Genomic DNA, 14,713 nt, shown 5'->3' on the forward strand with positions numbered 1-14,713 from the left:
TGGAATGCCGAGACGTGCCTTTCTCCTGGAGCAGATGCCGCAGGATGGCGGCGGCGCCAGACTCTTTGTGCCACCCGACATGCTCCAACCCTGACCCAGAGGCCAGCGCTCCTCCGCTGCGGCTGCCAGCGCCGGGGCCGGGGCACCGCTCTGCTTCCCGGGGTGGTGTCCGCCGGGACCTCCAACATCACCCGCTCATTAGGATGTCTCTGAACAGCTGTCATGTGGTGCTGACTTTTTGTCACGGTTGACAGCGGTGAGATTAAAGCAGGTAGCCGGAGGCTGAAAAACTCTGTGTTTTGTTACAAAGCCCTGAGTCATCTAAACCCCTGTTATAAATATTAGGTGTCAGGTTTGTATTCACAGAGTCACTTGTAGCCTTGGGTAGATCCCATTACACAAATGGTCCAATTTATTACAGCGGGACTATTTGTATACAAGATTGCCATCATTGTCAAGATGTCAAAATCTGGCCTGGTATGTTTAATGCTTCATAATTAACAAGCTGCATCATGCTAGTGAGCATCTTCCAATTATAAAGAATAAGATTTTGGAATGAGTGGTCATTTCCCAGAGTTTTCTATGGTTTAAACTCAGCGACAGTTGGAACACAGCTCTGGGAAGAAAGCGTGTGGTGCCAGGAAAGGTCCATCTTTTCTTTTCTGTTCTTATTTTAAGATGAATATCCAATTTCCTTCTTACAGGAGAAAGGGAGAGACAGATCCATGAAGAAGGTAATTCATGCAGCATAGCTTGCACAAGAAGGAGTCCCTTCTGCTTACCCATGTTACTGGAAGGACACCAGGTTCAGTACTACCTGACAGAATGGGAAAAACTTGGTGAGATGAAACATTTTCCAATTGCAAACAGTGCCTGCAGAGCACGTTGCTTTGTTGCTCATAAATTCATTTCAGGAATACTCTTAAACAAGGAATTTGGTGCCAAAGATGCTCTCAAATTGCCATTTAAACCATACCACCTTTCAGCTGTTTAATCCATGGGTATAATAAATCTCTTGGTCTCTATGCTTTTACCCTGGAAACATACCCTGGGCACCCCTACATTTGAACAGTGGGTTGGCTAACTCCTGCCTAAATCCCAGTGAGATCCAGGAATTAGGTAAAGTTAAGGCTCTGAATCTGACAGGTATAACTTGAGCCATCCCTGATGTCTTCAAGTTCAGCACGAGGCCTTACTTTACTCAAGGCCGCTTTCATAGATAAAAAGGTCTAGCTATTTAAACGAAAAAGTGAGATATCCCAGGTTCCAGGCTGTCCTCATTCAGATGAATATGAAATAAGAGACTTCAATTGCTCTAAACTTCTCATTATAGTCTCAAACTCTAGGCTTTGAGACTGTCTGGGGAAAAGGGCTATAAAAGTTATTGTTCTGCAGCTGGAGGAATCTAACCCCATTTTGAATTTTGAATGCTCAGGGTCTTCAGAGCTATGTCCATAGAGATATTCAGAGATATTTAGGCACCCAACTGCTCTTTGTCTCAGTGCCTTCATCAAGAGAGATCACAGTCTGCTTGGATGTAAAGCGTAACAGAAAATGAAAGCACCAAGCAATATCAGCCTGTGGAGAGAGTGAGAAGACAGTTGTTAATCTGAAAATTTCCTCCACATTATGTTCTTATTATCTTTCCTTTTGCACCATAAACTGTTCCCTGCAATTGTGCTTGGGATCATTCAACTGAAAAGAAAAGCTCCCCTGTCCGTCTGCCTGGCAGGACTGTCCAAAGGTACCTCATTTTCTCCTTCCTTTCCTCAGATCTGGCTGGCAAAGCTTATCAGACAGAGCATTACGATATAGTAGCCTCTCCAAGCCTCCAAAGTCTGACTCTGAATACTGAGACTGCTGAATTTGTTGCATAGGGCACACCTGCATTTCTAGTGGCTGGAAAATATTGCTAGGGAAACACCAAATAGAGCAGCCTGGGAGAGATGAGACTGCTTCAGATTCGCACCAGAGGTCCCATGAGTATGGAGACAGAGTGTGTATTCCCTGCAGGAACACAGGCATGCAAACATGTATGTATTTATATAGAGATGCATCCAGATCCACACTCTTCAAAGACACTCTGCATACACACAGTCAGACCCAGACATGACCCAAACCCCGTCATGTCCCCTCTCTGGCTGGTCAGGGTGAAAGTCTGTACAAAATATACACACATGGATAAAATGTAGATCCACCAGCAGCTGGGCTCAGACACCCAGTCTGACCAGTAGCTACCTGGGAATCCCAATCTCCCTCATGTTTCTGGCACCTGGACATAGAAGGCTGCAGCCCAGGGTGGTACAGACCTTGCACACGCCATCACAAACACACACACACACACACACACACAGAAGATCCAGACAAGAGCACTAGCCAGTCACAGCTGACTGTATTTACACACAGCTGACTGGTTTATTCCCTTTTCCTTCAGTTTCCCTGTATTTGGCTGTCCCAAACCACTTTGATCCCCGATTTCCCATGTTTTTAGTTTTATTACTTCTGTCACATTTTCAATGAGTTCCATCCTACTCCAAAACCCTCTTTTGGTGCACCTCATAATGTGCCCTTGGGTACCAACCTTTCTCTGTCCCTTAGGTGATCCAGAGAGCAGCTTCTGTGGTTCACCAGGGTGGGGTGATGCTCCTTATGGACACCCCTAGGAGAAGGCACGACAGGGGCTCATTTCTTCCCTGAAGTTATTTGGGTGCCCCTCCTTCACCATTATTATGCTCTGGGCCTCTCTGTGTGTGTGGAGATTAGCTATTTATTTCACAGGCTGACAAATACCTGCTTTCTGACAGAATTTTCTTGTTGCCTGGGTAGATCTTTCTTTTTCTCTGAGGCATATAAGCTCTGTCATACTTGCTACATGAAGAGCATTGGGATGAGTAAGCCCTTTCCCTTCATTTCCTTGAAGAATGTCAAGCTCAGACTTAAGCAGTAAATGCTGGTAACAGCAGCATGTGGTTGATGTAAGCAAGTGGCAAAGCAAGACCAGTTTACTAAGTAGGGTAGGCTATGTCTGTGGAATCTAATCTCAGCTCATGGATTTCTAACTGTGTGAAAGTCAGCATCCCCATGGGGCAAAAAGGATTGTTATTAGTGCTAGATTTTTCTTGGGGCATCACTGTCTATAAGTAATAGCCCAAGAAGTGACTTCAACAGTTAAGGGTGTCAGATATGCACAGATACTCCATTTTTAAGTGCACACAAGACACAGATTTTCAAGCATGCTTAGATTAAAGATCTTCCTTATGTTTAAGTAAAACTTCCTGGTCATCAGTTTGTGCCCATTTTCCCTTGTCCTGTTGCTGAACACCACTGAGCAAAGCCTGGTCCATCCTCTGACACCTCCCTCCAGACACTGAATGACATTGATGAGGTCCCCTCTCAGGTGTCTCTCATAAACTAGAATTTTAGACCTGGTAAGAGACTCAATAAATACAGCAGAATACTTGAGAGCAGAAAAATCTGAAAACAATGTTCTTATTTACCATTTATCCTGAACCCTGTTTTGTCAGCATGGCAGATACACTTTGAGACAGGATTGTGGTAAAGTACTTAATATGATTGAAAACATTATTTTCTCATTTTACAGCTTCCTGTGCTAGTTGAGGGAGGTTATCCTGGGCATTTGTGTTTGATACAGCCTGGAGTGCTGTACATTGAGCCAGCTCTGAGTGAGAAGGCTGAAGGACCTCAGTTTACCAGCACCAAGCTGGGATGACCAGTCTGCTTGAGCAGCCAGAACTATTCTCTCCTCAGGTGGTGATGCTGCAGTGCAGACGTTTGACTATTTCAGAGCCAATTTAAATCTCTATCTCACAGTGATGTTCTGTGCAGAGAAGGCTTGTGCTTAGGGCCTGATACATAGCCCACAGAAATGGATATGATGCTTTTGACTGTGCTTCAGCAAACCCCAGCTAAATCACTAAATTCTTCCTACCTCACTTCCCTTCCTTGAAACAGGGGTAACTGCCTTTTCTTCACACAGTGCTCATCTTGCTCAACACAACAGATCCCCAATCATTCTGGGAGGAAGAGAAGAGAGGGGAAGGAAGGGCAGATGGTATCATCCTAATGCAAATAATAAATAATCAGATTAATCCCTGCATCATGACAAGAGTTTCATTAGGTTCAGAACTAGGGAAAAACACTGCTGTGTTCCCTGGGAGCAAGTCAGAGGGGAACATGATAAAAAGTGCTCCCAAGCGTGCTTTTTTCATTTTTTTCATTTCTTTCTTTTCTTTTTTTTTCCCCCTCATTTGTTTTATACTGGGAGTAGATCAATGTGGAAGAGCAAAGACAGAAAATTAGTGTTTGAAGTAAGCTTCTGTGTTTAAGAGATTTTTGTCAGCATCTCATAAGCAGGGTGACCAAATGCTCACATTGTAGGGGTCTTGTTTTCGTGATCTGCATCCATATGTCACTTTATCAGAGAGGCATTATCATCGACTAAAGCAGGCAGACCTGAAATGTCAATGCTCAGGTAGGAGGAAAGCCTTCTTTTCCCTGAATTTTTTTGCTGAAATGTTGAGCCTTTTGCACTACTGTTGCTGCTTCTTGGTTGGACTGTTTCTATTTCCGCAGTGTCCTCATGCCTGTCATTGCCTGGAACTGGTTCAATAAACACATTAGCCACATCTGAGAGTACAAATATTTCTTCAGAGGCTTAAATGTCTATTTGAACATGTGATTGCAGTAACTGCACGTGCAGTCAGAGCCAGCCCAGTATACATTATCAGTACTGACATGTCTAAATTTAGGGAGATCCCACACAGGAGGAGCTACACCAGTGTGAGATGACAGGGAACACAGTCTGGCTGCATCGATGGGTCTGCCAGAAGTGGTCCTGTAAGTCACACCAGAGGGGGGATTGGCAGTCACTGGAAACCCTCTGTGTGGAGGATGCACATCATTGTCCAGCACTGGCTGTGCTTCTTCTGAGCATGGCTTTCTATCTGCTTACTCCTAACCACCGTCTGGGAATGTCACCTCTTGCCTTGTTGATGTAGCAGTGGCACTGGAATACCATGCACCAAAAGGCCCATGGTCGTATTTATTCCCATACTGCAATGCAAAAAGTGATCATGGAGACTTCTCATTGTCAGACACAGATGAAAGGAAACTCATCTGCACTTTTCCCAAAACCAGCCCCTTTTTTTGCAATTCTAAAGTAGGGGGTTTCTTCTAGTGCAGTGGCAGCTAGTCAATACACACTTTCACAAACAGCATGAACAGAGCAAAGTGAGTGTTTAATATCTGAAGAATGATTTATAAGGTGCTTTACAGAAAAGTTTTCAACAAGTCTGAATTCTCTATTAAAAGCTGCTTGCTTCATTACAGAGTTACCAAAATAGGCAAAGAAAATATTCTCTGCTTATCCCAAGACTCCTTAACTCCTGACAATTTTAATAAATCAAGGAACATTTGTAAGTACTAAATGTTAAATGTGTATTCACAGTTAATTTTTAATCAACTAACAACGGTGATGTGTTAATTGAATGCCATTAAGAAACCATAACTTGATGCATTAGCTATTTTCCTATGCACAGGAACTTTTCCCAAGGCTTTCAGTTGTTGCCCAGGCTGCTTTTGAAAAAAAAAAAAAAAAAAAAGTTTTAAATGTGTTCAGACCTAGACTGTTCAAACCCTAAAACTGAGCAAAGTTCACAGGGTTAACAGAGGTTTGTAGTTCTATGAACCTGAGCTGAATTTTAAACAAGCCTGGGCTAAGTTTCAAGTTAACTTGTGCCTTAAGGTATGACTTGCAACCTACAGAGTGATCATGTAGGCTCAGCATGTAGACTTTTGACTTCAATATGAATTGCTTAATTTTTGAGATGTCAAACAAAAGATCAAACACAGAGGGGTGTCATACACCCATCTCTGAGACTTGTGAAACTTTCTGGTTTTGCATCCAGCTTATCAGCTGACTTCTCTTTGGTGTGAGCTAAGTAGAGCTATGTAGGCTCTTTCATTCCAAATGAGAATTTGCACTATTGCCTTGATCGCTCATCTACTGGCTGTAGTGCAACTCCCTGAGGAAGATGTTGCTTTCTGTCTTGCCCATTTATTCTCTTTGCTCCTGATGGACTATTTGTGTTGCCTGCTTCACTTTTTTTTTTCTTTTTTTTTTTCTTTTTTTTTGTGTGTGTGTGTGTGAAAGCAAACTAGGTTTGTTTAACCAGTCTAATTAGGAACTCTTTGCTAACCTGGCTGGATGTAAATATCAATAGGCATTGTTCATATAAGCATCTGAATCAAGGGACAGCACTGAGCAGAGGAAATGGGAATAAGGTGAACCTACCCCTCTGGCCAGGCATGGTACAGATAAAAAAGAAGGTGCTAATGTTCCCAGATTTCTCTCTCAGTACATAGTTGTTGCATGGATGTTTTACATATTTCTGAAATAAGTCTGATCAGAAATGCAAGGAGGAAAGGGGGAGGAGAACTGTGACACAAAAACAGCTAAGTTATAAATATCTCTATTTTTAGATACTCAGATGAAATTTGCTATGGGGTTTTTTAGTGATGGTAATCAGGAGAAGAATGAAGGGCATCAGTAAAGATGATTGAAACCTATCCAACAAAAATAATCTACTGCAGTTGGCTCATTTTCTTTCTGATGTTGTGCTCAATGAAATGAATTTAAACTGTTTATTTTACAATTAACATGCAATGTGCATTTCTGAAGTAATTTATGAGAAACAATTTTCTTTTTATATGGGGCTGCGGCAGACAGAGAGCAGAGCTTCAGTTCACAACGTCAAGGTGAAGCTCCAGGGAGGAAGGTGTTTTCTCATACATGAATTTTGCCAGTTCCCATAAAACTTGTGTGCCCTTTCATGTGTCTTGGCTACAATAACCTCAGGTTGCCAGGAGGGGAAGCTGGAGGAAGAGGATGAGGGTTGTCAGGCTCAGGGGCACCTGCTCCTTGCAGTGTTGCAGAGAGCATTGTCTGGTTCATGAAAGTCAAGAGTGCAGTCAAGGCAGACATTTGTTATTAGGTTAGAAACAGGTTGAAGCAGAAATGTGGGAAACACTCTGTCTCATGAGAGGCCAGAGCCATACATTGCTGACTTCCTGAGACCTTCTTGTGTCCTGTATAACCAGGTCTCTTCTGTGGTGTCCCAGCTGCCACATGCAGTGTGTATCACTGGACGAGACAGAGGTAATACTGTCCTTTCTCACAGCCTCATCTGTAAAAACCCTTTCTGCGTGCTGCATTAATAACCATTATCCATCCCCATTCTCCAAAGTGCTGTCAGCAGCATGGATGAGATGATGATCTCGGCATTATCCTGAGATTTGAGAGTGTAAGGTTTGGTTCCTTGTTCTGTTATATATTTCCTCTGTGACCATGTGTAAGTTGCCTCCTAAGGGAAATATGCTGGGTTGTAAAAGGATCTTGAATCTTCAAGATAAAGTCTTAACAAGAGTCAGTGGCTAGAAGCCAGGCAAATTCAAATGGGGAAAAAAGGTGTACATTTATAGTGGAGAAGGGAATTAACTCTCAGAGCAAACTACAGAGATGGGGGAAATTCTCTTGCTTTTGATGTCTTCAGTCCAGCACTGAAAAGTAAATGTAGCCAAGTACAGATTATGTATAAGCAAAAGCATTGACTGGCTTTAATGCAGTTATATTTGTGGGGCAGTGAATGACTGATGACATTCAAATGGTTATACTAGGTGAGCGAATACTCTTTTTCCAGGCTTTACACTTCCTGAGACATTAGCACAAAAGAAGTTTTGGAGGTCTGTGCCCTGTTCACAACTCAATATTTAAATAAAGAAAATTTACCTCCACAGGAAATAGCTGGTATGGAATCCATCTCACCTAATTTAAGTTTACTAAAAGTAAGCCACCCAGCAACTAGTTATCCAGGTTTTGCTGTAGTTGATGACAAGCACTGGCACATGCCATGAGTGTTTTGGCTGCCAGTAGTGAAGATACCAGGTGGCCCTCTGGTCATGCTCTCTCCATCAACTAGAAAAGAGCCTAGATTAACTTGAACCTGACAATGAGCCTGTTAGTGAATGAAGTTGGATGAGATGAATTCCAGCATGTACACCCTTAGCTCAGATATTTAGCAGCTGTACTGTTGCCTTCATTCTTGTCGTCTCATAACACCTCTCCTTCTGTTTGTCACTGTTGCAGGACATTCCTACATTTCATACCCACCCCACAATAACTTTCACTTTACCAAAATCAAGACTGGCCCTGGGCATTAATTGTCCTCTGAACATGTTTGCCTCTTTCTATTATCTGTGATGGAGCCCAGGTGTGTATCTCAGATTAACTAATTTTCTGTCCTAAATGAGAGGTATAGTCTTGTAAGAGATTGAAAAAAAAACAAACCCAAAACCCCAAACCACAATGTTTCATCCTTGCTGTGCTTGAATTTTAAGAGATCTGAGATTTAAGAGATTCATCCTGATGAGAGGAAGCATGCTTATATTTGTAAAAAGAAAAGCAAAAGGAGCACCTCAAGTGACTTCAGCTGTCAAAAGATTGTAACATAACCATGTGAGGTCAGTCATGTTGGGCTGACACCTCTACAATTGATGCCACCAGTTCCAGACGCCTGCTCCAAGATGAAGTAAACCCCTGAACCAACCAGGATTAATTCACTGCCTTGAAACACCCTTCTACTGATCTGCCCCTAACAGGGGAAACGTTGTTTTATTTGGCTGATCAAGGAATTTGGAAGTAGGCACCAAATCCAACTTCAATTTTTTAACTCAGCATGCTAAGTGAGAGGTTATCCTATATTGGCTTCTTTGGCAGGAATTAAGTAGGCACCTCCAGAGGGTGATTCAAGCCAAAAAAGATCAGAGTCACCTTCGCAAAGAACATCTTTGTCTCCTTCTCTCTTTCAACTATGGAGAAATACAAGGGTGATCAAGACCTAAATTACAGCAAATAACTAAATAGATAAAATTAGTGAGGGTAAGTCTGAAGAATCTTAAGAATCTTAAAACCCAAACCAAATGAAATTTTCAGAAGTCCCTATCTTGTTTGTTGACACTGCTGGAAAGAAGATGTATTTTTATTTTGGCTCAAATGCCTCCATATAAAGATATTTATATATCCATCTACAAATACTTATATGTTTATTTATCTGAATATTTATATATGTGTACAAGTAATCATATAGATCTTTCACCAAACAATCCTCTAATTAGGTAGTGTCAAAGAAGAGCAGAATTACAAAAATAATTAACTAGGGATTTGGGGTAAGTTTCATTGGGTAACAGCTTAGGACCCAATCCTGCAAACACCTTTTGTATATTAATAGCATTACAGGGCAATTCATGGTAGCAATGAATCACAGTAGGTCCAATCATGCTAGCTAAGGTACATATATATTATATTAAGTTATAAGTCATAAGAGCAAAATAATAAAAATAAATACTGCTAGACTCCTCGCTTGGTGTGGAAATTTCCTGTAGCATTTTGTTGTGATTGAGCATTTTTGTTGTATTTATTGGCTGGAAATTCTTTTACTTTCTGAGGTAGCTCATGATAATACAGAGTATCTGCTGACAGAGACATTTAAATATTGTCTGTTTATGAACTTCTGTGATGTTTTCCATTTCAGAATTTTAATTATGTTCTTTCCTCCAAGGAATTATCTCTGCACAGCTTCCGCCTTAAGTTCACAGACTGTCTTTAGGACTGGACATATTTCTCCACCCATGTGACCTCTGTGAGAAGCAACAGAGCAAATTTCCAAACCAATTGTCTCATCTCATCTACCACATCCCTTTGATTCCTCTATGGTCTATAAGGGTAAAATTCTTTCCTCCATTGTCTGAGATGCAGTTTCTTTCCCCCCCAGCATCTGTCTGCTCCTCACCATCATATCCTTTCTCCTTGTCAAGCCTGTCTTCATAGCAGGTACATGTGCTTAGAGCTCATACAGCAACTTGGACAGTGGTCTGCTTTGATTTCCTCGCTCAACAGGAAGAGACATCTGGATCTACAATGTGGAAAAAAAAGCCAAGTAACCACTTTTTGGAACAGCAAAATTTTAACATTTAGCATTTCATTCCCAGGCTAGCTTTTTTTTGCCCCAGGTACAATCTTTACTGACTCTCTCATGCTTGTGTTGCTGTACACCCAAACCACAATGCATTTGGAGAGGGAGGTATTTATTTTCCATCCCCAGAATGAACAGTGGAAGTGCAGGTTTCTGGATGCCAGAAGGGAGCTGGGAGTATTTGAGCCCAAGATTCAGGAGTGTATCTGTCTCCATGTAGTGGGTAGGATATAATTTGATCTGTACGGTCAATTCACTATAACAGAGCATGGATTGCAATTTTTTCCACCTACAAAAGCAAGATTTAATACTGCTAGGTCCTGGCATGCATGAGCATTTCAAAACACGTGTTAAAGGTCCATAAGAGTTAAGCAGATGCCCACCTAACAGTATGGGTATTTTCCACAAAGCTCAAGGTCTTTCATTTGTGGAATGGTACAGGTATGCTGATGGCAAACTTTGATTATCCCTAATCCTCTTTTGTCTGCAGGGGAATAAATCAGAAGGAACGTGAAGCACACAGTAAAGGAATTTTTTTTTTTTTAACTGTGGAACATTTTGCTGTATATTCCTTAGCCAGCAAAGTCAGGGATAAGCAGATTTTACCTTGGTTTGCATCTTCACCCAGAAAGCTTGGATAAACTGCCAGGTCTCACTGCCCCTGATGGGAAGAAGGAAAAATATCTCTTCCTAGTATTAGATTTTCTAATACTGCTTGTCTAACAAAAGTTATTTTGTCCTGGCTTTGTGCCAGTGAAATGAAGCTTGGGTTTATTATGGACTCTTTTCCTATGTCCCTTATTCTCTGGCAATGATATTAACAGATACAAAATACTGTTGTTTGGGTTTAAAAATAACCTTCTGTTTTCATCCACCTTTCATGCTTGAAAGGAAATTTGTAAATTGTCAAGTTGACTTAACTTTTCCTGTGGACTTGCACCTATTTGCTGTAATAAGAATTTCCCCCTTGGGTTTCACTCATCTCCAGTGTGTGGCAGGAAAAAGGGATTAGGATTGTATTTGTCTTCTTTCTGAAGCCAATACCCTTTCAGCAAGCCTGCTATTAGTTCTGGCTGCCAAAACAGCCTCTTAATGCCTTACCTGAGAGTCAAGTATTTTATATTGAGTTAACTTTTGCCTCTGCTGACTTTCACTATTCTATTTACTTTGGAATCCTCATTCCTTATGGAGCTTACTATTGTTTTATGTGCACTCAAACCTGTATTATGCCCTTTGGTTCCTCCTGCTAACCTGGCACAGAAATGGGGAAGGAGTCTTGGGGTTTCTTCTTCCTCCAGTAATGGCCCATTTTAATGAGTTTATCCTCTGATTTGGAGAGACTCTTAACCCTTTGGCTGCAAGAGATGGGCTTTCTTGACACTAAGTGCTCTGCAAATGCATTTTTCTCAGAGCTGTGGACCACTGGTACCTGGGGGAATTTAGACAGCACTTAGAAGACCCATTTATTTGCAATACAAAATAATGTTTTGTTTACAGCGTCATCTTCACAGGGCATTAATCATGAAGTACCTCATTCCAGCTGCAAATTCTCAACCATACAAGACGTGTATGTGTCTTGTGTTAAGAAGAGATGTGCCTGTGTGAAGTCCTGTGTGCAGATTTTTCCAAAGTGCCTTGCAGTTTTGGGAGGTTTTTGTAAGTTCAAGCTCATGGACAGCAACATCCAAGACATAAATTGGATGGGCACTGTTACCCAGCTCTGACCATCACAGGCTGTCAATGAAGTGTTTGTCACAGTAATTTAGAACTTGACCGTCAGAAGGGAAGAATTTCTATTTGCAAACTACAGACATCTATTGTTTTCCATTAAAAAGTCAGCTATATGCTATTATCTACTTCAGCAATTACGTATTTTGCTAAAGAACATAAGTCAAAGTTGAGCAGTCATTATTTCTTCCATGGGAAGTCTGAGTTTTACATTCTTCTGGCCACTCAATTGGAATATTTCTCTGACGATAGCATCACTTCATCTACTGATCGAAAATGTATCAATACAATAGATAGGTCCATGTATTTTAATATTTTATGTCTATAATTTTGTCATTGGATTAAATAGAATTTTTGAAATGTTCACAAGACATATTAATTTCCTTTTTGAAGGTGAATGAACTGACACAAGGAAAATTGATGTAATTTAACCTAAGAGGATACGCTTTTAGTAGTATAAATGTAGGTATCATATTATACTGTCTATGGCACAGAAATTTCCACTTATGAGTGTTGTGGATGTGTCTGGATGTGACACAACTGGACACAGTGGGCCCTTGAACCACTCACTGGGTGAACCAAACCCATCCATCTTTCTTTTCCTTTAGGACAAAGAAATAGATAAATTTGTTACTGGTTATAGGATTTTTCCAGTAAATCTATTTAAGTAAATTTTGTTTTGTTTTGTTTTAATTTTAATTTGTATTTCCAAAATAGATTAATATTTGCTTATTTGGGATTTTTTGTTATGAAAATTTAGTTGAAAGTGTTAATCTCTAATTTTATTTTCCTGATTTTATCTGTGCTTTCATTATGGAAAAATGTGCTACTTGGAGGTTGAAAATAGAAAGGAAGGAATATAAAGGAAGAATGGTGAAGGGAGGAATTGTCCTCTTAAAAAAGGGAAAATTTTCAGAAGTTACAAATTATTAGGGGTTAAAAGAATTTTCATAGAATGGAATTTTTTACAAAATGGCTTGGGTTGGAATGAATGTTAAAGCTCATCTTGTTCCAACTCCCTGCCAGAGGGGTTCCACTATCCCAGGTTGCTCCAAGTCCTGTCCAACCTGTCCTTGGATACTTCCAGGCATGGTGCAGCCAGAGCTTCTCTGGGCATCCTGTGCCAAGACCTCACCACCCTCACAGCCAGGAACTTCTTTCAATCTAAACCTACTTTCTCTCACTCCCTAATTTTGAAAAGGAGGCAGTTTTGCTTCTTTTTTTTTTTTTTTTTTTTTTTTTACTTCCTTTCACTGTTGATTTCAGCTATATTTCAAAACATTCCCTTTGTACTACCTCCTGATGCACTCCTGTTACCCTGTTGAAGCTAGCTGGACTTGGATAGACACTGAGTGGTCTTTCTCATCATATCTAGTTTGCTGTATTTTTGTGGAGCTGGTCCTTGCACAGCCTGGAGACTTGCAGGCAGCTCTTTGCTGCAGGATTATCTAAATTGCAGAATTCTATACTGAACACTAACAAAAATAGTGATAATTGTTTCCCAATCCAGTAGTGGCTTTAAGAGATAGGCTGAGATCCCTAACTCTGGATAACTTTAGTGCCTGGGTTTAGCGGCTGCTTCTTGTGGGTTTGGAAAGTCCAATAACCCCCAGTTTTGTGGCTTGCTGCTTCATGCACCATCTTCAAGCAGGATCAATCCTTGTGTGTCAGCATTTCTGCAACCTGACAGTAATCAATGTACACTTTAATTGGATCAGACAGTCTCCTTCCCCCCCTCTCCCTGTCCCACCCCCCCTATTTATGAGTGACAATTTCTCTTTCTACAGGATTGAGTTTTACATTCACCTGGTCAGGAAGCATGATATCTGCAGCCTGGCATGTCATACAGCATCAGGACCATCTACTGTCTTGCATGAGGCTATTATGACAGGTTCCTGTGTTTTTGTGGCCTGGCTCCATGAAGCATGTCACATTTGATGAATGTCTGACAAACGTGAGTTGCTATTTGTAGACTTGATTTAGATGAGAAGGAAGTTTTGCTTAGAGAGCTGTTCCCCCTGGATGTGATCTGATTCCAAGCCTTCCAGTTCAGGACAGTCAGTCTGCAGCCCTGACTGAATGATGGGTCGATATCCAATAACTCATGATCAAAAGCTGAAGTCTTCTTAATCAGCAGAGCTTGGGTTTCCTTCAGGGGATGAGAACACTGTGCAACCACTCTGACAGAGATGCTATTTCCAATTTCTTTAATCTGAGGACATTACAGGCGAAGTTAACTTGGCATGAAACATTTCTTACATTAATTACTATGGCAAGATAAAAAATAATAGAATATACATTTTAGTGCTCAGTCAGTTAAGACCAAACCTGATTCATTTTAGGTCAAAGCTCTGCAATTAAGGCTGGTTTTCTTTAGGATGTCTTTAGTGTGTGGTTTCCACTTAATTGAGCTATACTGTCTGCAAGTTAACTTTTTTCCTCCAACTATGAGCAAGATTCTTAATAATGACAAATGGATCTAATCCATCGCCTTTCATCATGTTATCGAGGTACAGAGCATGAAAATTTATGACAGTCAAAAGATTTTGCCATAAAAAACCCTGCTGTCTCCTGCCTAGTTGAGCCAGCATTGGAGATTTCTCTGTCTTCCCTGTTGGTATGAGTCAGGTGTCAGACTTGGCTTCAGCTTTTCTTTGGGGACAGCATCTGTCAAAAGCGCATGACACACAGAGTATCTTCACATTTGGCCAAGATCTTCCTGAGCAGTTCAGACCTTATGAATATTAAATTGCAAGTTTGCCTTCTCTTTTCATGGTTTATTTATTTTACAGAAGGCATCTTCTCTTGTTTAATGATCAAGTGATTTTTCAGGTATATCATTTGCAGTATTCAGCATTATTTATAGAAATTTGTCATTTCTCAGATACTGCTTTGTTAAGTTTGTCTTGGAGAATTAGCCCATGTGTCTACCAATT

At 40.8% G+C, this 14,713-nt stretch overlaps 1 long non-coding RNA gene across 1 annotated transcript; it reads right to left on the reverse strand.

Moving 5' to 3' along the window:
* Positions 1 to 565: 565 nt before the first annotated feature.
* LOC135291175 (uncharacterized) lies at positions 566 to 10,768 on the reverse strand. The gene is made up of 3 exons (XR_010354045.1): positions 10,656 to 10,768; positions 9,867 to 9,989; positions 566 to 817 (listed from the first exon to the last, which is right to left on the reverse strand). It is a non-coding gene; the product is annotated as an uncharacterized LOC135291175 (long non-coding RNA).
* Between the last annotated feature and the right edge of the window lie 3,945 nt (positions 10,769 to 14,713).

This window comes from Passer domesticus, chromosome Z (genome assembly GCF_036417665.1).
Source record: "Passer domesticus isolate bPasDom1 chromosome Z, bPasDom1.hap1, whole genome shotgun sequence".
NCBI classification, from domain to species: Eukaryota; Metazoa; Chordata; class Aves; order Passeriformes; family Passeridae; genus Passer; species Passer domesticus.